The 26,332-nt window shown below is 39.6% G+C and overlaps 1 protein-coding gene across 7 annotated transcripts in view; it reads right to left on the bottom strand.

Moving 5' to 3' along the window:
• Positions 1-25,317, bottom strand: part of FOXN2 (forkhead box N2) — a 79,724-nt gene extending 54,407 nt beyond the window's left edge. For 4 of the 7 annotated variants that reach the window (XM_054727824.1, XM_054727825.1, XM_008162155.3 and 1 more), the window contains exon 1: positions 25,138-25,317. The gene's annotated coding sequence lies outside the window, so the exon portion shown is untranslated. Of the gene's footprint in view, positions 1-6,802; positions 6,916-24,848 lie in introns of those variants that run through there. The other 3 variants (XM_028139967.2, XM_054727823.1, XM_054727822.1) reach the window with 3 other exon arrangements.
• Between the last annotated feature and the right edge of the window lie 1,015 nt (positions 25,318-26,332).

Below are 26,332 nucleotides of genomic sequence, written 5' to 3'. Positions count from 1 at the left end.
TTCAATAGCAGTAGTTAATAATTTGGGAGTCAGCTATTTGTTGTATCTCAAGTAACCATCAGTTAAACCCTATAATATAGGCACTATTATTAACCCAATTTTATAGATAAGGAAAATGATTCAGAGAGGTTAAGCACCCTGTTTGAGGTTGTCTGGCTAGCAACTGGATATGCCAGAATTTAAACCCAGCAGACTGACTTCAGAACCAAAGATCTAACCACTACATTATCCTGGTGACAGTATATATAAACTACCTACGAGTACCAATTGTCCAATCCTACCCAATTTTTATTTTATCATTGTTCTCTCCATAACCAGTTCCTCTCTCTCTCTCACATACATCTATATCTATAACTTCACACACCAAGACACTGTAAAAAGGAAAAGACCAAACTATAATTACTTTGATGTCTATTTCAATCAGTAATAAAAACCACACATACATAAACATATGCACATATGTGCACACAATAAGTCTCTCTACCCATAGAAAACTTTAAAAATGTGATGGATGAAAATTAATTTGTTGAAGAAAGTCTTGTTTCCTTTAAAATATATATATGTCTTAGTATTTACTGTCCAAAGAAGGAAATGACTAATTTCTAATGGTCCACTTTTGCCTTTTCACCTATATCTCACTCCATTTATCTTCAATTACATATAGAAATTAGAGAGTACCAAATAGCACTGACTAATATTACAGACACTATGCTATGGGCTTTGAAATGCATCATCTCTACTTACTCCTCCCTATTACTTAGCTCTATGTATCATCCTTTCTTTTTGACTGTGAATTCCATAAGGGGCAAGAGTCTTTACTTTTGTATTCCTAATGAACCTTAACAAAATGTGGGCATGAGTAAGCAATCAAATCATATTATTTAAAACTGAAATTAACCAATAATCAATATACATGTCTATTCTGGACCAAATGCTATGCTATCTACCTTTAAGAGTTATTTATTTTTGAAACAAATTCTTAATGCTAGGAAACATGTTCACTGGTAACAATGAGAAAATTGAAATTCACTGTTTATAAATAAGGAAATGGAAATGAAATAAGGCATTTGCCTAAGTTCTAAAGCTAATAAAAAGGAGAGTCAAAATTATAAACCAGGCTGAGTTCAATACTCAAGTATTTTGTCCATTAAAGTACACTCGACCTCTTAAGGAATTTCTATTTTAGCAACACTACCTAAAACAAATAGATACTGTTGACAAATACGAGAATATATAGTGACAGAAACTAACTGAGATGGTTGCAAATACATGTTATTTCTGAATTACAAGTTTAGAATAAAATCTTATTTGAAGCTATTAAAGTAATATTATGTCATCAAATATGTCAAAGATTACAGCCAAGCAAAGTTAAAAAATCAAGTACTGACAGTGAAAGGCTAATATGCTCTTAGGTTTGAACTGTCACTGTATTTTCAAGGAGAGAAGAGGAATGTTTCTAAACTATCATTTCAGAATACTTTTGAACACCATCCACGTAGAACATTAAGTCTACCACAGTAATAGGCAAATAATCTTTTTCACAAATAAATAGAAAATAAATGTAGTAGAAAATATTCAACTCCACTGATGATCATGGAAATGCAAAGCAAACAAAATGTGATATTAAATATGATTATGTAATACAGTACCTAGGATGCAATAGGCACAAATATTAGTAGTAATAAAAGTACCGTACTTTCCAGCATATAAGACGACTGGGCGTGTAAGATTTTCCTGGGTTAAAAAGTCATTTTATACGCTGGAAAATACGGTATATTGGACTATATTGATGGGATTAGATATATTGAGCTACCATATTTTCCGGCATATAAAACGACTTTTTAACCCAGGAAAATCTTATACGCCCAGTCGTCTTATACGCCAGAAAATACGGTAATAGTATCTATTTTTGCCCAAATTAACAATGGTTTACAAATATAAACAATTTGGGGCAAGGGCCCCAGGCCATTTTGGATAGCTACCTGGCAATATGCACCCAGAATCATTAAAAATGTCATATTCCTTGACCCAGTAATTCCACTTATGAGTCACTTCAGTGAAATAATCCTATGTAACGTAAAAGACCCTCTCTTCTCTTTCTTCCTCTCTCTTACACAACACACACACAGATGTCCATCCAAAAATTATGAAAGTTAACAGAAACTATAAACAACTCACATTTCTTATTATAGAGTAACTAGTGACCCACTTCATGGATTTGTGCACTTTGAAAGGAAAACAATTAGAAGGTGGGCGGTGGGGCGGGACTGGGTGAGAAGGGCTGGACATGCCCTCGAGCCAACCTCCCTCGGTCCCTCCCCGGCCTGTCGCACCTGGGGTGGCACCGTGGCTCGAAGGGCATCTGCAGAGTGAGCGGGGTCCCTCCAGCAGGTGGGGTCCCTTGGCCTGGCCTGTGGGGACCGGGCCAAAAGTGGCTCTCCGACATCCCGAGGGGTCCCCGAGTGCAAGAGGGCACTCTGCAAAGTTGCTGTCATATAGGGTATGGAACGCAAACGCAAGTGTGCAGTAAATCAGATTCGGGGCCAACAGTGCCCCAGCAACAACGTAACCCATGGCTGAAGGTGAAATTGCGTGGTCCGGCGAGGAATCGGGCTCCCTCCTCTCTGGTTTTGGGGTGCATCACCCAAGAACTGCCACTGCCAAGTCACTGCAGCTCGGCAGCTCCTGTGTTGAGTGTCTGCTCCCTGGTGGTCAGTGCATGTCATAGCCAATGATCAGATGGACACTTAGCATATTAGCCTTTTATATATATAGACTCAAGGCCCGGTGCACGAATTCGTGCATGTGTGGGGTCCAGCCAGCCCACCCCGATTGGGACTGATCGGGACTGGGCCAGCCAGGGGGAGGGGCCACAGGAGGTTGGCCGGCTGGGCAGCCCGCCTCCGATCGGGACAGTTGGCAGGCCACAGTGTGTGTCATAGCAACCAGTCATTCCAGTTGTTTCAGTCGCTTGGCTTTTATATATATAGATACCTAAGAAAAATAAAGTACATATATTCAATCTAATATTTAGTAGTCATTAAAAATGACTGTCTTAAAGACTACATGGTAAACAAAAAAAGCTTTGTTAAAACTATTAAATAAAAAGCCTAAGAACAACTCCATGAAGAAAATATATAGATTGGACTTCAGTATCAAATAGATTTAGATTTGAATTCTGGAAAAAAAAACAAAAAAAAACAAAACCTGGTTAAAAAAAAAAGAAACAAATATACAAAAGACCAACCGGAGTGGTTCAGTGGTTGAGCGTCAACCAATGAACCTGGAGGTCAGGGTTCAATTCCTGGTCATGGCGCATGCTGGGGTTACAAGCTTGATCCTCAGTGTGGGACATGCAGTGATTCTTTCTCATCATTGATGTTTCTACCTCTCTCTCCCTCTCCCTTCCTCTCTGAAAGCAATAAAAATGTATTTTAAAAAAAGCTTACTGTAGTTTATATTAGTAACTTGGTAATTTTTTTCTTTGTTCTTCTATTTTCCAGTATTTCTGTAATGTGTTCATTATTTTTAAAGTTTAAAAATTAAAAAAAAAAACAAAACAAAAAAAAACTCGACCTGGCCAGTTTGGCTCAGTGGATAGTGTTGACCTGCTGACTGAAGAGTCATGAGTTTGATTCTGGTCAAGGGCACATGCCTGAGTTGCGGGCTCCATCTCCCTCCGTAGGGGGTGTGCAGAAGGTAGCCGATTGATGATTCTCTCTCATCACTGATGTTTCTATCTCTCTCTCCCTCTCCCTTCCTCTCTGAAATCAATAAAAACATATTTAAAAAATAAAAACTCAAGGGGGAAAAGGTTATGCTAGATTATTTTTAGTTGTAGTGTTTTCATTTCACACAAAAATCAAATCATAAAAAAGATTTGGACTTTGATCAAAGTCCTCAAGTCAAAAACAGAAGTCACCTCATAATTTTAGTACAGCCTATTCTATCACCAAGCTTTTCTGTAACACCAATTAGTTCATGGGTAAATAAGGGAATTATTTTACCACAATGTGAAAATCACATTGGTTTGTACATAATTTTTTCCAGTCTATGTTTTTGCACTACTAAATAACAACAGCTGAACCCCAAATAGGCTAACACAGTGGAAAGCAGCAAGCTGCTGAAAACACAGTACTGTACACAATTCTCATTCAACCCATGATCTGCCTTTTGGCACAGGTTGGCCAGATGTATTTTCCTGTTAGTACTTAATAAGCTCTCTTCTCAACATTTTATGCATCTTACTGTGACTTCCATACCCTGTATTTGCACACACTTCCATCAGGCTAATTTCACCTTTTTAAGTCCTAAATCAACTGCATTTTTTATTTGTAAAAAATTTAGTATAGCCGAAACCGGTTTGGCTCAGTGGATAGAGCATCGGCCTGCAGACTGAAGGGTCCCAGGTTCGATTCCGATCAAGGGCATGTACCTTGGTTGCGGGCACATCCCCAGTAGGGGGTGTGCAGGAGGCAGCTAATCGATGTTTCTCTCTCATCGATGTTTCTAACTCTCTATCCCTCTCCCTTCCTCTCTGTAAAAAATCAATAAAAAATACATTTTAAAAAAAATTTAGTATAGCTTTTAAAATATCCTAGTATTCTTATTAAGATTTATTTTTGTTAGTGCTCTGCTTACCAAGTTTCAGATATTTTGGGTGAGTTACCCCAGCAGCTGTACACAATTTTAATATCTTCAGAAATATATCACAACAGAAAGGTCTGTAGATTTTATACCCAAATCAAAAAAACTTTAAGTTTTATTTATTTGGAAAATTCTAGTTTTATCAGCAACTACTTCTTAAAATGAACTGAAATCATTCAGTAGCAGATCATTAATAATGTGTATGAAAGTTTGTTTCATAAAGCAAAACAATTATATAAAAGGAAATCTAGGCTAGAGCTATATTATTTCCTTTTCTTAATCCTTTAAGAACAATACTTCAACAAACCACATAATAGTTGTTGCACATAATAAACGTCACTCAAAATAAGCATTTAATGCCAAGAGAAAATAATGTGGGATTTGAAAAAAAATGTACCCTAATTTCTTAGGTTTATAACTATCATAACCCAAGTGATGAATACACGCTCTAGTAAACCAATTTCTAAAACTCAGACATTGCTACCAAAAAAAAGTAAACATACAAGACAATTTTAGCAAAATACACATTTGCTAAATGTAGATTCCAAATCTTCTATATTTCAGAAAGAACAGTTTCTTCTCACAGGAGAATTTTAAAAGGGGAGAGTTCAAATAAACCCAGTACAATCTCTCTAGAACCCCTGCTAGAGCTTCACTGTATAAGGGCCACGGCAGTATCTTCAGAAGAGGGTTCAGAATTCAAATGTACCATTTTTTCCATCGCTGTGCAGCTCATGCATCTCTCAAAGGTGTCTGCATATTATGTTCAATATTACAGTGATAATCTGTTCTAGGACAAGAAAAATAAAATTCCATATTGGAATTCTTAGATCATTTCCCAAAAGATTAGAGGAGAGCACTTTTGCTTAGGTTGGTTATTAGCACTGGTGTGAGAAGAAATGCATGACAGAGACTAAATAAGAGAAGAAAAATTAAGCAACAGAATTATCTACAAAATAAAATGCTGTATTATACAGTATTAGAGGTGTTGCCCCAAATAACTAAAGAACCTCCTAAACATAAAATGGTAGTTATAACCACTTACCACTCTCTTTATCATTCCTTTTTTAATTTTCGACTTTCTAGATCATTTCCCTTCTATTTAAAAAGTGGTCTGCTAGAGAACTTTCAGATTTTATTTCTTTGAGCATGTTTATTTAGCCCTTGTTCTTAAAATATATTTTTGCTACCTATAGAACTCTAACTTGAATTACAACGAGTCACAGTTGTTAGACTTATTTTCACTGAGTATATCATTTTGTGGTCTTCTACTTCCATTATTGTTATTGAAACCTAGTAGTCCTTTGAAGGTATTCTGTGTTTTCTCAAAAAAAATTCTCTTCTTTTAACCTCTTTTTATTTTCCATTTTGTTGTCTCTCTGTGTTGCTTTCTGGACTTTTCAGATTTGTCTTTCATTATGTTAATTTTTATTCAATGGGGCCTATTTGCTTTTATCTCTCCCTTAATTTTAATTGCTGTATATTTTCATTTCTAGAACTTCTGATTCTTTTACAAAGTGTTTGCTCTTTTCCTCACTTTTTAAGTTTTCATTGAATATATTAAAAATACTTATTTTATATTTTACAACTAATAATTCCAAAATGTGAACTATTTGCAGGTCTGATTTTTCTAATTCTATTATATTATGCCATGTTTTCCCTAGATGATTTATAAATTTTTATTATAAAATAATCAATTTCATTAGAACTTCACCAATGGGAATTATTTAATGATGATGATTCATGTTGCTTATGTCAGGCTCCTGAAAGTAACAATCCAGGTTACTTTTAAATTCTTAGCTTGAGGTTTAGTGTGAATTCAGGCTGCAAACCAATGTGAGGGCTAGTTTGTTATAATACATTTTCAGCAGTGATATTATTTTTCCTATTAGCAGAAATAATCTAGAAAGATTATTTTCTTTGTTATCCTTGGTGACACTAAGGCAAAGAACTTCTAGATCACTCTTACACCTAGAATGTACAGTCCTATGGAACTCCAAATTAATGGGGAAGACTATTTCCTGCTTGATGTTCTACCTTGGCTGGGTCTGGGTTTTGCTTCCTAATCCCTGAGCCCCACAAAGCCAGAAAATAGAAGTCCACTTAATTTGGTAAATATCTTCAAGGCAAAAGCCAGCTTCAGCACTCAGCTTACCTCTCACTAGGTTTCTAATTATTGTTCGGTCTAAATATTCTTTATTCTGTGCCAGAACATTGATGCATTTTAGGTTATTTTCAGCAGAAAGGCTGGTCCAGATATTTAGTTCACCATTCTGCGAAAAACAGATATTTACATTAGTTTCTAATGGCAATTTATCTCTAACATGCATTAGCCTGTATGTTAGAGCATTGGTTCTTAAATTTCTTCTGCCTCAGCATACTGGAGGAATTTGATTTACTCCTATCAGTAAGAGCTGCTCATTATGACAGTGATTCCCAACTGGAACATTTCCCTGGAGGCTGAAGTTGATTATCAAAAACTCGGTGCAGAATTTTAAAAAGAGGGTGCTTTCATCACTTTTGAAAACCATACTCTTTAAATACAGTAAAGATATTTTAATCCTTTAACTATGATTCAGTCCATAATTATAAACAAGTATTACTCTCTTGATATAAGTAATACTTATAGGGGCTGCTAAAGTATATAGGGCTATTTGCCAGTTTATCAGTGTTTCTCAAATCAGAATGTCCCAAGGATTTTCCTGGGGGCCACAAGCTTTGTAAATTTTCATTTTTTTGTTTTCATTTCAATTAACAGTATAAAAATGCATTTTTACTGTTTTCAAAGAGAAAAATAAAAAGACTTAAAACTACCCGAGGAACTAAAGTCAGTGATTCCTCAAAATCGGATCTATAATTTTTTTTCTATAGAAGGATCCATACATTATTCAAGTTGAGAAATATTGCTCCACACTAAAGGCCTCATATTGCTATGTTTGAGTTACTGGATTAATCTTAGTTCAATATCCTAGTCCTCATTTGTACTGTAGTCACTGTACCTGATTATACAGGTGTATGACCACTTAGCAAAAATCTTTAAGGGCAGACACACTTCAGAATTCAGAGTATTTTTTTTAGATAGGGACTACAATGCAAATATATGTTTTTACGTGATGTGTCAGTGAAGTCTGAGGCAGCATCCCATAATAAACATGTTAATATTTCTGTAGCAAAATGTATATTCACACTAAAAGAGGGTTAAATAAAGATCATCAATAGTCTTATGTCAATTCAGATCATGTTTTGGCAATAAGAGAAAACTTTAGGTTTTCAGAGCATTTTGGATTTCTAAATCATGATGAAATTATACAACCATTATTTACTGGAAAGCCTGATAAATTTCATGTAAGATCACACTTAAGGTCAAAAAACGGTAAAGAGCTCACCTTAAGGTTTATAAATCTAATGCATAAACTTGGTAATTTTTCTCCCAACTACTTTGTAGTCTCTTTTTGTCTATTTGTGGCTTAATAGTGGAAGATACAGAATAAGCTCCTGATAAGCAGAAAATATTATATTATTAATTCTAAAAGGTCAGAAGTACCTAAATGTATATAGGAATTTAAAACACATTCCAAAGCCAACATATTAGCCAAATTGGATTACGATTACAATGTCTCTTCAGCTAACAATGTGGATAAAAGGTAGAGAGAGAAGTATAGTAAATATATTATTCAGAATAACCTTTCCTGATCTTTTTCTAAGAAGCTTCAAGATGAAATCTCTTACTCCTACGAAACTCATGGCTCTGTTGTCATAGTTGTTAGATTCTATGGTGAAATAGTTTACAACTGTAAAATGAAAGGCTTCTTCCTTGAGAAAGAAATTAATATGTTTAACACTAAGAGAAATTAAACAGAAACTTGAGGGGGCAGTATATTTGAATTATAAAGAATAAGCAATTTCATATTATAAAAAACCATAAAAGAGAAATCGAAATCATTATTCTTGATATTATAATCACATCTGGAGGCAGTGAAGCAGAGTGTTAAGAGCCTGACCTGTAAAGATATATTGCGTAGGTTCAAATCCCAGCTCTGCCAAACAATCTATAATAATCTATAATAATCTAAGGGTAATATGCTAATTAGACCAGATGTCCTTCCTAATGAAGCTAGGGCCAGAGGGAAGCCAGCCCAGTCCTGGTACTAGAGGGAAGCTGGTGCCGGCAGCCGGGGGAAGGAAGGCCTACTCTTGCACGAATTTCGTGCATCGGGCTTCTAGTAGGTTATAAAGATCTATCAATTTAGAATGAATAGTACCTACTTTCATAAGATTGTTAGTACAAATTAAAGGAGAATAAATATACTTAGAACAGAGGTAGTACAATAAATACTAGCTATAGAGATGGTAATTATTATTATTGTCACTAGAGGCCCGGTGCACGAAATTCGTGCATGGTGTGTGTGTGTGTGTGTGTGTGTGTGTGTGTGTGTGTCCCCTTCGAGGGATGTCCGACTGCCCGTTTAACGGGCAGTCGGACATCCCTCTCACAATCCAGGACTGCTGGCTCTCAAAGGCTCACCTGCCTGCCTTCCTGATCGCCCCTAACTGCTTCTGCCTGCCAGCCTGATCAACCCCTAACCACTCCCCTGCCACCCTGATTGATGCCTAACTGCTCCCCTGCCAGCCTCTTTGACCCTAACTGCCCTCCCCTGCAGGCCTGGTCACCCCCAACTGCCCTTCTCTGCAGGCCCGGTTGCCCCCAACTTCCCTCCTCTGCCTGCCTGGTCACCCCTAACTTCCCTCCCCTGCAGGCTTGATCGCCCCCAACTGCCCTCCCTTGTAGGCCTGGTCCCTCCCAACTGCCTTCCCCTGCTGGCCTGATCACCCACAACTGCCCTCCCTTGCAGACCTGGACCCTCCCAACAGCCCTCCCCTGCTGCCCATCTTGTGGCGGCCATCTTGTGTTCACATGGGGGCAGCCATCTTTGACCACATGGGGACAGCCATCTTGTGTGTTGGAGTGATGGTCAATTTGCATATTACTCTTATATTAGATAGGATTATTAATTTTTAAAAATTATTATTACATTTTCCCTAAAGTAATACTGTAGATTTACAAATGTTACATTTTTCAAATAAAAAACTATGGCACAAAATTAGTAACAATACTTTGTTTTGAAGTTTAAAAATTTTAAAAATCTTCTGTTATTAAGGATGGGTCTACCTCATGACCAATGATACCCATTGGCAAAACAGCCAACTGAAATTAGGCCTTCTCAGAAGAGTGCTGCAATAAGTATCATCATTTTCTTTATGATGCAACTTTCACTTCCTTACTCTACTTGATGCACTTTATTTCTTAGGTTATGTCAATATTTTGCCCAATTATGCAACATCACATAACCCTTCAGATTTTCCTAGTTAAAATAATATAGAAGAACTTGCCCTGGCCAGTGTGGCTCAGTTGGTTGGAGTATCATCCTGTAGTCCCTTACACCAAAACGTCACAGATTCAATTCCTCAGGGCACATACCTAGGTTGCGGGTTTGATCCCCAGTCGGGGGTGGGAGGCAACTAATTGCTATTTCTCTCTCACATCAATGTTTCTCTCTCTCTCCCTTCCTCTCTCTAAAATAAAAACATGTCCTTGGGTGAGGAGTAACAATAATAATAATATAAACTTAAATCACATAAACTGTAAGAACTTTTTTTTAGTATTTTATTATCTAGTGTCTCCCTCCCGGCAAAGTCTAAATTCCTTTATTTACAGCTTTGGCTGGTAACATTCTTACACACACACACACACATACACACACACACACACACACAAATCATAAAAAATAACTACACTATCTCTGAAATAAAAATGTTGAGTTTTCACTAGTAACAACATTCTCAATAACAAAAAGAAAAGATATATGGCAAATATAATGCTATAATCAAAACAGGACAAAAATATAAATACCTACATATACATATTGTTATATTCATTTGTATCCAACTAATTCAGAATCTACTATCCTGTTACAAAATTCTTATCAAGTTAAAATAATCAAAATAATTTTTATCTACTCTCAAGATGTTACTTATATTGTGAATTTCAAAATTAATCTAAAATACTTTCAAAATATGAGCTCATGAATATAAAATTTAGTGACAAGACATCAGGCTCTCAGTCCAGCAATTCTCGTGAATGTAAAGTTTTTTAGTGTATACTTTAATAAATAATATAGCGCCATAGCAAATAAGATATAATTGTAATTAACTCAGTTCTATTAATGTTTACTTTTAAAAAGTACTTTTCAAATTATATTATTGAATATCTTCATGTCACATTTTTCAATTTTAATTGTTTTTATCTTACCCATATTATAATTAGAGCCCGAAATCTGTTATTATTTGCAAGATAATGTAATAGTTGAAAATTTATATTTAATCGATTACATTACTAAATAACACTGAAAAAGGACTCAGATCAAAATAAGATAGTCAATTTTTTATATCCCAAAGCAAATGAATTACAATTAAGTTTTTCCTTGCACCCCTGATGCAATCATTGAATATTTCTTTCCTCATTACCCAGAAAGAGTAATAAGGAAAATCAATTTTGCTGTTTCTAAAAAGCTTTTACTACACTGGCATGAAAAGGAGCCACACCACCTATTATGTTCTACTAGAATTGGGAAGAAGTTGAAACCAACACTTGAGCAATTATACCGAGAGACCCTGAATACTTGTAGTCAGTCCCATGCTTAAAGCAAGGGATGATTAACAATGAACTACATGGCAACATCTGACTTACAGATGTAGTTGTTTATATCTTTTCATCACCTACTAGTCCAACTTCCTATTTAAAATCAGTCTTACTATACTTACTTTAAAGATCTGAATTCCCGAATCATGTGACGAATGATCATTATATTTTTGGTTATGTTTAATTAAATTCATCTCCAATTTCTAATTCGGTCAATTTTACACGGTCTTAAAACATTTGGAAATTTTTTTTATTGACTTGTCATTTTATTTCCCATCAAGAACTTAATGTCATAGGTAAATCAAACAATCTTATAAATGTCAAGAGAGCAACCAGAGATTAGACCCCGCACCCTCCCCCCACTTCAGATTTGTGGCTTTCCCATACAATCACTTTAAATTAAGCAATATTAAAAAGCCATTTGATTTGGGCTAAGACACCCTAACAAAGGGAAACAGGCAATCAATCACTGAATTCAGATCACTAAACAGTGTTTTTCATAGAAAAAATATATATGACAGAGCTTGGCATATCATAGAAATACAAAATGTTTGTGCATTTTATTAAAACTGCCTGGCAATTATCTCAATTCTTTATTGTAAGTTAAACATTGTTTGTGATTAATCTATACTATACAATGAAAGAAATTTACATTCAATTTCCCTCTCCTTTCTTCATCTCTAATCTCCTTAATGAACCATTTTTATTTATTAATTATAATGAAGTACCATTTCTCAAGACTGAAAGCATCCCCTTGCATTATATTTCCTATATTTTTTCACCAGTACACTAAGTTTATTATAATAAGTTCAACATAAAATATTTTAGCAGTTTACAGATACTAATAATTTTATAAATCTTGAGTGTTATTCCTTTTTTTAAAAAGGAAAACAATTTTCTTCTTGTTAATTTATCACATCGGTACCAAAAATCAAGTGTAACATTTATTGAGCACATACTATCTGCAAAGCTTTGTGTAATAAATCTAACAAATGCTAGAACCTTAAAAATATTCTATTAACTCAAAATATCTGTTAACTTTGGTAACCCTCAATAGAAAAAAAAACACACACATATAAAAGGAACTCACAAACTTTCCTATTGAATTAACAATACATTCTTTGTTTTTCTTAAGATTCTCAATTATAAATACTGTCCATTCCATAAAATCCAATTCTGAGATTAGGGGGTAGATTCAAATCCCAAATGTACTGCAAAAAGATGTATGTTTGATTATAATGCTACATGATGTCATGTATCCAGGACAACTAAAGCATTATGGTCTCTTAGGAATAAAACTGCCTCTTGGTCATAGATTTAGGTGACACAGCATGTGATCCATTGTCTCTAAACAAAAAATGTGTGCAGCTGTATTTTCCAGTCAAGAAAGGGGGGAGAGGAGCAGAATACAAAGGGGTCAAAGATTTGTTTCATAGGGAAACTGTTTTTCAAATAGGGGTAAAAAAAAAAAAAAAAGGAAGAAAATTGAGTGGTGGAAAAAAACCTTTCTCCAACTCATACTAAAAGCAGAAAACACTAAAATCTGGGGGAGAAAAATCTGTTGTGGTAACCTTCTACTGAATCCACTTTTCTCACTAACTTGCCCAGATACACTGTGTAAACCGTGGCTTAAATGCCACTTCTATCTAAATAATTTTGTACTTTTTGTACACAGTATATAGAGTTCTCCTATACATTGTTGCATCATTTGCCTCCAAAAAACCCAAAAGTCTCAATTGTTCATCAGTTTCTTGGGGAAGTTAAAATGAAGCAATACTTTATTTAAAAAAAAAAAAAAGGAACACATTTGCTTCTAAGCAGTAACAAACCTGATATTTTCTGCATAAAGATCAAATACTGCTTTTTATAATGAATCCCTAGCATATAACTTTGTCTTTTACACAGAAATACTGATTTTAAAAAAAAACAGTGCCACAAGATATCTAAATTGAGTGAAAATTGTTTTCGTTAATAAAAAGTTACTTCTAATAAATGTTAAAAAAAAGTTGACATAATAACTTGTAAACTTCCATCAGTATCTAAAACATAACACTAGCCAAGAAATCTATAGCCTTTCTATACACCAATAGTGAACTTACAGACAGAGAGACTAAAAAGGCAATCCCATTTACCATCACACCAAAAAAATTAAGATACCTAGGAATAAACTTAACTAAGGAGGTAAAAGACCTATACACGGAAAACTACAGGACACTGAAAAAAGAGATAGAGGAAGACGTAAACAGATGGAAGAACATACCATGTTCATGGATTGGTAGAATCAACATCATTAAACTGTCCATACTACCCAAAGCAATCTATAGATTCAATGCACTCCCCATTAAAATACCAATGGCATATTTCACAGACCTTGAAAGAACTCTCCAAAAATTCATCTGGAATAAAAAAAAAACCCGAATAGCCACAGCAATCCTGAGAAAGAAGAATAAAGTAGGAGGGATCTCAATACCAGATTTCAAGCTGTATTACAAAGCCATTGTTCTCAAAACAGCCTGGTACTGGCACAAGAACAGACATATAGATCAATGGAACAGAATAGAGAATCCAGATATTGACCCAAGCCACTATGCTCAATTAATATTTGACAAAGGAGGCATGAACATACAATGGAATAAAGACAGTCTCTTCAATAAATAGTGTTGGGAAAATTGGACAGATACATGCAAAAAAAATGAAGCTAGATCACCAACTTACGCCATACACAAAAATAAACTCAAAATGGATACAGGACTTAAACATAAGACGGGAAACCATAAAAATACTAGAGGAATCCACAGGCAGCAAAATCTCAGACATATGCCAAAAGAACTTCTTCACCGATACTGCCCCTAGGGCAATGGAAGCTAAAGAGAAAATAAACAAATGGGACTACATCAAAATAAAAAGCTTTTTTACAGCAAAAGAAACTATCAACAAAACAACAAGAAAGCCCACTGCATGGGAGAATATATTTGCAAATGGTATCACTGATAAAGGTTTAATCTCCAACATCTACAGGCAGCTTATACAACTTAATAAAAGGAAGATAAATGATCCAATAAAAAAATGGGCAACGGACCTAAATAGAATCTTTTCAAAAGAAGACAGAAGGAAGGCCAAGAGACACATGAAAACATGCTCAACGTCACTAATTATCCGAGAGAGCAAATCAAAACAACAATGCAGTACCATCTCACACCTGTCAGAATGGCTATCATCAACAAATCAAAAAACGACAAGTGTTGGCGAGGATGCGGAGAAAATGGAACCCTCGTGCACTGCTGGTGGGAATGCAGACTGGTGCAGCCACTGTGGAGAACAGTATGGAGTTTCCTCAAAAAACTGAAAATGGAACTCCCATTTGACCCAGTAATCACACTCCTAGGAATATATCCTAAGAAACTGGGAACACCAATAAGAAAGGATATATGCACCCCTATGTTCATAGCAGCACAATTTACAATAGCTGAGATCTGGAAACAGCCTAGGTGCCCATCAGCAGATGACTGGATCAGAAAACTATGGTACATCTACACAATGCAATACTATGCTGCCATAAAAAAGAAGGAATTCTTACCATTTGCAGCAACCTGGATGGAATTGGAGAACATTATGCTGAGTGAAATAAGCCAGTCAATGAAAGAAAAATACCACATGACCTCACTCATTTATGGATAATAAAGAACACTATGAACTTGAACAAAAAGATAGATACAGAGGCAGTAAAGCATCAAACAGTCTGTCAAATTATAGCAGGAAGGTTAGGGAGAGGTGGGGAAGATAAGAGATCAACCAAAGGACTTGTATGCATGCATATAAACATAACCAATGGATGCAAAACTCTGGGGGGTGAGGGCATATATGGGAGTGGGGGGGCAATGGTAAGATATGTACACATATAATACCTTAATAAAAAAAGTTGAAAAAAAATTGAAAAAAATAAAATAAAATAAATAAATAAATAAACATAACACTAATTACTTTATATGTTATTAAATACTAGAGGCCCGGTGCATGAAATTTGTGCACGGGGCGTGGGGGAAAGGGGTTGTCCCTCAGTCCGGCCTGCACCCTCTCCAATCTGGGACCCCTTGGGAGATGTCCGACTACTGGTTTAGGCCGGATCCCCTGCAGCATTGGGCCTAAACCAGCAGTTGGACATCCCTCTCACAATCCGGGACTGCTGGCTCCTACCTGCCTGCCTGACCGCCCCCAACTGACCTCCCCTGCCGGCCCGATCACCCCACAACTGCCCTCCCTTGTCAGCCTGATCGCCCTCAACTGCCCTCCCCTGCTGTAACCTGCCTCCTCCACCGGGACCCGCCTCCTCCGCACAGGACGGTGGAGACGCTGGGACTGGCCTCCTCCGCGCCACATGGAGCTGCAGGACCCCCAGGCCTCACTGCGTGGAGTGGCCGCCGGTCCCCACCTCTGTTGTGTGTGTGGCCATCTTGTGGTGGCCATCTTGTGACGATGTCATGCAAGAGGGCACAAGGACCATCTAGGCTTTTGTTAGTATACATAACGATAGAAAAGAAGCACTACTAGCTCTCAGAGTAAATCTACTTTAGAAACTCATCTCCTCAAACTTTGGGATAGCAATCAATGTGGTGTCCAAACAAAAATATTTTGGAGGCTGAAAAAACTGATCACACAGAAATAAAAAAACAAAAATAATCACTAATGACATTGGAAGTACTATCACCTGTGCTACAAACCATATAGTGACCAGTTAGCCAGCCAACCAGCACTTTGGTTCTTTGAGAGCCTTGTACTCTGTACTTGAAAAATAACGTGGAAAACGAACAAAGTAACAGAAACCTAAAAGTCAACAGATCTAATGTCCCAGAGTACAAAGGTAAGTATGGTTAGCATTGGAATACAAACAGCTGGTATTCTTTGTTGTCAAGATTTCTGTGTAAGATGATTTTCAATGCCTTGAACATAAGCCATTATTAGTCAGTCATGGAGTAAATCTCTCCCAGCCAATTAAATTCCACTGAAAATAAGCATTTTTTAAGAGCACACTCATGATCAGAAATACATTTAATAAAGGCATAAAATGATATCTTACCAATAAGTCCCTTGTGTCAAATTTGGAAATAGTAAAACTATACTGGTTGATCTAATATACTGATTTTATATGTAGTTATAAAACAACACAAAACTACGAATAATTTAACACAGAATTAAGTTCATAAGGACTAAACTGACCCTATATATACACTTACTTAAGTAAAATATATTTATGTTAAAAACTATTAAAGATATTTATGCTATTAATTAATGATCTCCATAGCATTTTAGAAAGTAACATTAACCCCAATGAACACTCAAGTTCCTAAATAAATTTTAATGGAATATAATCTAAATTCTATGTAGCCATATTAACTGCAACTATATACAGCTAAGTAGTCTAGTTGTCACTACTAGGAGACAGGATCAGCAATAGAGCTGATGTTAGATCTACTTGATAATATAAAGAATACTGAAAGGGAAAATAGCTATTTTTCTTCTTGGAGGTAGATCAATGTATGTCATGATTTTTTTGGGGGGTGGTGTTTATGTTGTTGTTTTGACCTATTGACTTTGAGATGTTTGTGAGACAATCAAGTGGAGTATTTGGGATACATGTGATCTAAAGTTTAGGAGACAGGTCTGGTCTGGAGATAGATTTTGGAGTATTAATATCTGTAATCTGCCCATCTCTCTCCATTTTCATGGTCACACTATACTCCAGGTCAATAGTATCTCTCATCTTAACCACCACAGAGGTAGTCCATATAAATGGTACGCCCTTGTGGTTGTGTTCTGCGCGCGCGCACACACACACACACACACACACACACACACACAGTGAGTGGCTCTGACAGTATCTTTGTAAAGGAACAACCAGAGAGTAGACCCTCCATATCTGATTTGTGGCTTTCCCATCCAAAAGTCTAGTCTCCTTGCATCTATGCCTGATCCTCTTTATTCTCTAGAACAAATGTAACTAGAATAATCTTCTAAAATGCAACTCTGACAATGTTCCTTTCTTGCTCAAATCAAGGGAACCCTTGGATCAAAATGTAAGTAGTTCTTAACATGGTATATGAGAGGTTCTGCATAACTTTGCCCCTGTGTAACCTTTCTGGACACATCTTTTGCCACTCTTTCCCTTGTTCTCCCCACTTGAGATTTCTGAAAAGGCCTTGCTTTCTCTTTCTTCGGGCCTTTACTAATGCTACCCCCTTTGTCTAAAACACTCTTCATTTCACCTTGCCCTGGCTAACTATTTATCACTCACAGCTTTAAAATCTTAAAGGCAACCTTCTCTAACATCCCACACTAGGGGGGGACCCCAAATTATATTCTTTCATAATATCCTGTACTCTTTGATAATATTTATCACACCTAGGATGGTTTAATACACATCTTTTCCTGACTTACTGAAAGCTCCATAAGGCAGATTTGGTTGTCTGTTTTGCTTACTGCTCAAATTATTTGTTGTCTAACAGATCTTGGTTCTAGCTCTGCCACTACATAACTCTGACATCTATTAAATGAGATGAATGGACTTCCATTCTACAATAATCTAGATGCTATTAAAAACTGAAATCCAAATACTACTAGCTTTCCTGCAAATACATACATGGTAAGATCTACAATTCCAATCTATATGTACATTTCCTACATGCCTGAGTGTATGTGTCTAAATTCTGTACATACTAGAGGCCCGGTGCATGAAATTCATGCACGGAGGTGGTGTCCCCCAGCCCAGCCTGCACCCTCTCCAATCTGGGACATCCCTCTCACAATCCAGGACTGCTGGCTCCCAACTGCTCGCCTGCCTGCTTTCCTGATTGCCCCTAACTGCTTCTGCCTGCCAGCCTGATCACCCCTAACCACTCCCCTGCCACCCTAATTGATGCCTAACTGCTCCCCTGCCAGCCTGTTTGCCCCTAACTGCCCTCCCCTGCAGGCCTGGGTCCCCCCCCAACTGCCCTTCCATGCAGGCCCAGTCACCCCCAACTTCCCTCCTCTGCTGGCCTGATCGCCCACAACTGCCCTCCCTTGCAGGCCTGGTCCCTCCCAACTGCCCTCCCCTGCTGGCCATCTTGTGTCCACATGGGGCAGCCATATTGTATGTTGGAGTGATGGTCAATTTGCATATTACTCCTTTATTAGATAGGATAGTGTAAAGGTAAGAACGAGTACTTTCGTGTATGTATTGTTTTAAGTGTTTCACTAGTATTAACTTCTTTAATCTTCATAACAACCTTACCAGGTAGTTGCTATTAGTAGTGCCCATTTTCTATATGGAAACAGATAGAGATTAAATGATATGCCCAATACCACAAACCTTGAAGTGGCACAACAGGAATACAAGCTCAGGGAATATAGCTCCAGAACTCACACTCCAGAAGAGTAAAAATGAAGCATCTTGCTCACCACTATATTCTTAGCACTTAAATACAGTAGCTGCTCAATAAACAGCTATCCAAGTTTAAATGTTTATTTATTGAAAAGAAAATTAGGTTGAGGAAAATAAAAAATACATGAATCTGCCCTGGCCAGTGTGGCTCAGTTGGTTGGAGTGTCGTCCCGTACATACATCTAAAAGTTTCAGGTTTGATTCCTGGTTAGGACACATACATAGGTTGCAGGTTTGATCCCCTTTGGGGCACATACAGGAGGCAACTGATCGATGTTTCTCTTCCCGCCCCCTCTCTCTAAAGCAATTAAAAAAACAAATACATGAAATCTATGTTAAGGCCTAAATCACGGGCTGTGCTTAGTGACTTGCTTCCAGAATAGAATATGGAATGAGTGGATATGGGGGTGAAACCTGGCAAACCAAGACCTCAAAAAGGTGATCATGGTTAACATAATTTTATCATATTGTTTGCATGTAACCTTGATATATTGTGATGAGAATGGCTCTTCACCTCTGTTGTCTTGCTCCCTAAAAACCATGATCCCAGTCTAATCAAGAAGAAAACATCAGCGATATCACCTCACACCTGTCAGAATGGCTATCATCAAAAAATCAACAATGTGAAAAAAAAAACCCTCATGCACTGTTGGGGAATGCAGATGGGTGCAGCCATTGTGGAAATCAATACAGAGTTACCTCAAAATATTAGGATGGCCTGCAGACATCCCCCAGGGGTCCTGGATTGCAAGAGGCCACAGACCATGCCGAGAGCGAGGGACCCACCGGTGCACGATGAGGGCCGGGGAGGGACTGTGGGAGGGCTCCAGGATGTGTCCGGCCTATCTCGCCCAGTCCTGATCAGCTGGACCCCAGCAGCAAGCTAACCTACCAGTTGGAGCATTTGCCCCCTGGTGGTCAGTGCATATCATAGTGACTGGTCGAATGGTTGGACACTTAACATATTAGGCTTTTATTATATAGGACTAGAGGCCTGGTGCACAAAATTTGTGCATGGGGGGGGGGGGTCACCTCAGCCCAGCCTGTACCCTCTCCAATCCATGACCCCTCAGACATCCCTCTCACAATCCAGGACTAATGGCTCCTAACTGCCCACCTGCCTGCTGGCCTGATCGCCCCTAACTGCGCCACCTGCCAGCCTGGTCGCCGCCAACTGCCCCCCTGCCAGCCTGATCACCCCTAACTGCCTCTGCCTGCTGGCCTGATCGTCCCCAACTGCCCCCCTGCCCACCCCTACCAGCCTGGTTGCCCCCAACTGTCCCCCTGGTCGCCCCCAACTCCCCCCCCCCACTGACCTGGTCACCCCCAACTACCCCCGCTGCCGGCCTGGTAGCCCCTCACTGTCGCCCCCCCCCCCCGGCCGGCCTTGTCACTCCTTGCTAACCCCCCTGCCAGCCTGGTCGCCCCACGCAGCCTGCTGTTCCATCGTTACTGTGAGGGCATCCTGACCAATTTGCATATTACCCTTTTATTAGTATAGATAGCCAAGATTTGGAAGCAGCGCAAGTGCCCATCAGTAGAGAGTGGATACAAAAGTTGTGGTACATTTACACAACGGAATACTACTCAGCCGTAAAAAAGGAAGGAAATTTTACCTTTTGGGACAGTGATGGATGGACCTGGAGACAATTATGCTAAGTGAAATAAGCTAATCAGAGAAAATCAACTACCAATAAGTGAAACTAATGAACAAAATAAACAAAGTGGAGACAGACTCATGGATACAGAGAACAGACTGACAGCTATAAGGCAAGGGGTTGAGGCTAGGTGAAAAGGGTGACTCAGGGACACACACAATAGTATAGTGATTGCCAGAGAGAAGGGAGGGTGGGGAGAGGTAGAAGAGGATAAAAGGAGTGGGAGGATGAATGGTGATGGAAGGAGACTTGATTGGGGTGGTAAACACACAATACAATATGTAGGTGATGTATTGTAGAATTGTGCTGAAACTTGTATAATTTTGTTAAATCAGTTTCACCCCAATAAATTCAATTAAAAAATTTTTAAATCTCAATCGAGGAACATTCTATAAAATTTCTGACTAGTACTCCTCAAAATTGTCATAGTCATCAAAAACAAGGAAAGTATGAGAAACTGGAATTCTGGAATCATAAATGGACACTAAGGGAAAACTAGTGAAATCTGAATCAAGTGTGTAGTTTAATAGTAATGTAGCAATTTTGTTACCTTAGTTGTGACAAATGTACCATAGTAATGTAAGAAGTTAACAATATGAAAACTGGATGAGGTATCACTCTGTGTACTATCTTACAACTTTCTGTAAATGTAAACTAGCCTAAAAGAAAAAGTTTATTTAAATTTTAAAAAGTTTAGGGTAAGGGAAGTAAAAAATACATAAATCAAAATCCCTTGGAAGAAAATAGTAATAAAGATTATTTTGGTCCCTTTATATTTGGTGGTAAAATAGAGATAGCATTCTCATAGAGTGGAAATAAAGTTATTAATAAAACAATTCTATAGTTATTATACAACTCTATAATATTAATTATGAAGGCACATGTGACCAAAGCAAATGCCCTTTGAATTCTAATTTCTCACAATATCTTTTTCTCAGTCCTCAACACTTCAATTATTAACTCTGACAAAAATTCGTTATCATCAGCTATCAGCTCTATATTGACTGAATTATCCCACACTTCCAGCTTCTAGTCATTAAAGGTCAAATTCACCTTACACTCAACTAAACTCACCACCTTCTTTGTGATGTTCCCCTTCTAAATCTCCTTCTCAAAGTTAATTTTTTTTCAATAGATCTTTCCTTCTCCTTCCTCTTCAGTCCCACAGTTAATAATTAGTCCTACACATTGCTGTCAAATGAACCTTCCTCAAATAAAGATTTTATCACATCGTTACAGGCTCAAATGCCATATTTAAGTTCAGAAGTGATGTTTTCAAGGCCATCCATAATAACTGTTTATCCTTTTGTGCCCATCACATGTAAAGAAAGACCTTTCCATCATCTCTCTACCTTATAACTTAAGTCCTGCTTTTCCTTTATTCACAAAATAATAAAATATCCACTAAGCATATCACATATATCTGAGAAGATTTTATAATCTTCTTGGAGTAATAAAACTTAAAAAGATAACTAATAACATGGGAATTTGTCTATTCAAGGATGTATCCTCAGTTCCTATAGAGTGCCTGGCACATGGTAGGTGCTGAAAAAACATTTATTAAATAAAAACAAGGCAGTACAGAATGTTACAGTACAAAAGAATTTGGTGTCATTAGAGATGAGAGTTTTCAGTTGGAGAAAGGCAGATCTAAAATTATATTATTTTAAGGCTCGTAGGGCAATCAAAATTGCAACCAAACCTCAAGCCTGAGCAGATCTTCAGCAGTTAAGAGGATGAGTGCAGGTGCATGTCAACAGAAAAATGTTATATCAACAAAGGTTAAAAAAAAAAAAAAAGGATGTAAAATTGGTATAACATGTTATAGTAGTGAATAAACAGTTCTTATAGGTTAGTGGAAAATAAGATGGGAGAAGACAGGAACCAAAATTTGAAGTCTTGAGAAGAAATTTGGTATTCATGCTTGATCTTCAGGATGAGTAATTTAATGGGAGTAACACTTTAGAAAGCAAGAGAGCCCTATTTCTTCAAGAAGCCTCCCCTATCCACTCAAACCTCTAGTTTTCTTTCCCTCTTAACTTACAGCACCTGCCTGCACCATACAATTTAACTCCTAACTATATCATCTCACAATGTAAACTCACTTTCACGTGTTAATGTAGTCTCTTCAACCTAAGAACAGGGATCAAATCTTAGACCTCTTTTTCTTCCCTAAGAAATCAGCAAAGCATTAAGACCTTCAAAAGTTTGTTTTTGAAGGACCTTTTTGCATTTATGCAAAAATGACAACTGAAGAGCAACACACACATAGCTAAGCCATAAACTGGCATAAGAACAAGACTATTTTTCAAAGTTTCATTTGATAGATCCCATAACTAATGATGTAGTTATCTTCCAGCGTATGTTTTCAATGCTTTCTGCTTTATGTAAGTATTTCATTACCTCATTTACTTTTCTTTCTCACCTAAGCATTGCTCTCAGTGGTCAGCACACATACTCATTTCTCAATCCCATTATCCTTTCTGCACTGAAGCCTTCCTGATATTTTTATGTTAACTTCATTAAGAACCATTATCATGGTGTAATTAAAATTCTAATAAACGTTGATGCTATAATTTCTCTACACAATTCTAAATGTTTCTAAATTTCTCTACACATCCTTAATGTTTCTTGTGGTTTAGCACTCTTCAAGTAAAACTGGTTCAAATAAAAACATATGTTACGGAAATAATTCAAATACACAAAGTATTCACAAAATGAAACAAAATGCATTAGTAACCAGGGACTGTATTTAAATTCTAAAATTTTCCAAATGCTCCAAAAGTTTGGATTTTAACGTTTTCAATCCTTCCACATTTAATTTTATGTAGTCTAAAAATTAATTTTTATTCCCTTAAAATCTGTTCATGTTAGCATTCATGTTAATGCCTTTCAAAAAAAAAAAAAGCTTAAGAAAGTGTGCATACATAAATCAAACAAGCGTTTATTTCAGCCCCAAACAAGTATTTTCAATGGTAATAATCTTTTCAGGTCACGACTTGTATGTAAAAAGAAAAAACTTTAGGTTTTTATAAAACGATCAAAAATAAATCCTCCAGAATGTAATTATTTCTGATCACACCAGAACCTCTCATTAATGGCTCTAAAATTCAAACATCGCCCCAACTCCCGAGGTAGGAAACTCCATACATAATGTACCATTCTAATCCCCACTGCTCTTTAATGGGCACCTCATGCTGCTGAGATTTTAAAGATGAATCATCAAAACGGCAAAGGACGGCAAAAATGTCAATATATACCTTACAAGGACTGCAAGGAAACAGTTAAGTCTTTCGATTGGGACATGTACAGTTCAGCTTTTTCCACTTCCCCACCTCCGAAAACACGAAAATAAATGTGGATGGAAAGCTGCAGCACGGTTACAAAGCCCCTGGCTTCCAGCGAAGTGTCACCCTGGTGGCACTAGGACCATCTTCTTACACTCTGCCGGCCACGTGGCTGTCACAATCAGAAGGAGGACGGGAGAAACCGCGTAAACCAACCAGAAATAAATAATAGCACTCCTCCCCCCACCTTGGAGTTCGGGTAGAAGTAAGTATGTGTCATTTCTTTGCATGTAAGACTTCTTTTCCTGTAAGGAGAAAACTAAGTACAGAGGCCGCTTTAACAGAGACTTTGAGTCAAAGAAGATGCCGAGAGTGTGCCCCAATGAACTGGGTACCCCAACTCCCCTGAGCGGTGGTGGGGAAAAAGCATTCCGAAAAAGGGTAAAAGGGGTGGAGTAGAGCAAGATGGAGCACAGGCACATGGGCCGCTTTGCCCGGACTCCCCCCGCCCTCCCAGGTTCCAGACTCGCTGCCGCGGCGGCCGTGGGGCAAACTGAAGGCGTAAGTGCCTCACGCCCGCCCGCCCGCCCGCCAAGCTCACACCCAGGAGAGAAGACTGAAGGGCAGAGGTAACGGCGGCCCCGAGAGAGAAGGCGAACAGGAAGTGTCCATTTTGTAGCGCTGAAACACTAACTCCCATCCCACCTAGACAGCCACCCTCGCAGGCCCCCAGGGCGTCCGCTGGAGGAGGAGCCCGAGGGTGCCGGGGTCGGCCACCCCCACTTCCGGGACCCGAACCTGTCCACCCCAAGGCCCCGGCACCCAACCGCCCGAAGTTCACTCCTGGCGGCGCCCGGCGCCTTCCCGGACACTTCTTGGCCGGGCTCAGTCAGAGTCCGCCCGGGGCCGGGCGAGGACTCCACGCCCCGCACGTCCAGTTCCAAGACGAGCCCGGGGAAGGGGCGTTGCAAAGACTCCTGGGGGGGGGGGGGGGGGCCTTGGGGCAGCCACTTCCCCGCACAGCGGATTCTCCCCAGTCGAACCCCAAGCGTCCTCGGGGTCACCTCCAGCCTTCTCCGAGAGACGGCACCCTTCGCCACAGTTTCCCCGCGCGACACCCGCTCCCGGGCGGTCAATACCTTTCAGGAAAAACTCCGAACTCCTCACGGGGCCGCACTCCCGTCGGTTCGACGCCCCCGGGGAGCCCACACACCACCCAAGCAGCGCTCTGGGGAGATCCCCGAGCCGGAGCCAAATCCTTAGGACGAAAATGTCCGGGCGCGTCACGGGACAGCCGCCTCCGGGCCCCACGCCCGGCGCTGGCCGCACGCGCTGCTGGTGCCCAGGAGCTGCGCCGCGACCCCGGGCGGGGAGCGCGGACGCCGGGCGGCGCCGGCCGGAGAAGACGCCGTTCCACCCGGGACTCACCGTCAGCTCGGCCGCCGCGGCGGGGAGGCAAGGGACGGGAAGGGGAAGACACAATATGGCAGAGCACCGCAGCTGCTCCCGGCAGCTTCCAGCAGCCGCCTCCGGGAAGACGCCGCCACGAGCAGGCAGCAGCAGCAGCTGCGGTGCCGGCCGCGGCAGTACCACATCCCCCCCGCCCCCTCCCGCTGGCTTCCTCCCTCTCCCCCCGCCCTTCCCCCCGCTGCCATGGCAACGTGGCGCCAAGGAGATTGGCCCCGCCCCTCCCTCCGTTCCCGCCTCCCAGAGCCTCTCGGGAGGAGTGCTCGGCCCGCCCCTTCCCGTCCCCTCCCACCTTAACTGAAGGGCCGGGCTCGGACCCGGAGGCGGCCCAGAAGGGCGGGTAGGGGAAGTAGGGGGCTGCGGAGTCCGGAAGGGCGGGGCTCGCACAGAGGTAGGGCGGAGACGTGGTGGGCCGGTGCGGGTTTCGGGCGGAGGAGAAGCTGGGGAAGGCGGGAAAATGTAAAGGCCTCGCCCGTCCCGGGGAAGGACCTATAGGAGTGCGGCGGGGCGCGGCGCGGCCGCTGACTGGCCGAGAAGGCGCGGGGCGGAGCGGGGCGAGGGTGGCTGTCCCGGCCGGTCGTACCGCGAAGCCGGTGCTGGCACTGCAAGGACAGCCCCCAACAGCTCCAGCCTCTGTGGTTTGCCCCCTAGAGCCTTCCGCCTTTGGCCAGGCTTTTTGAAAGCGCTTTAGGGACGATAAAGCATGAATATAAACTTAGGGCATCAGTACCCTCGCTGACTGAAATTTTATGCGGAAACTGAACTCAACGCATTTGTGGTGGGGGGAAAAAAATGACTTTGGAATCAGAACCAAAAGGTAATGAGCATAGCATGTACAGAGTGCACGCAAAGTGCTAGGGTCAGGGCTAAGTCTTCTACGTGCATTGCCATAACCATAATGCTAACATAGCGTTGCCAGATAAAATACAGGAGTGCCCAGTTACATCTGAACTTCGGGTAAAAGTAGAATAACTTTTTAAATATAAAATGTTCCGCTTGGGATAGTCTTTCTAATTTCTTTTTGTTTGCTAAACCTGCCAACCCTATCCTAACTCGTACAAATTTCCAGAGAAGGAAACTGAGGGTTAGAAAAATAACCTGTCGGGTATAAAGTAAGTGGCAGAACTAAGGCTCTATTTTACTAAAATTATGATGC

Source organism: Eptesicus fuscus, chromosome 16 (genome assembly GCF_027574615.1).
Source record: "Eptesicus fuscus isolate TK198812 chromosome 16, DD_ASM_mEF_20220401, whole genome shotgun sequence".
Taxonomy (NCBI): domain Eukaryota; kingdom Metazoa; phylum Chordata; class Mammalia; order Chiroptera; family Vespertilionidae; genus Eptesicus; species Eptesicus fuscus.
The sequence above is the reverse complement of the archived record's forward strand: the minus strand, read 5'-3'. Positions and strand labels throughout refer to the sequence as shown.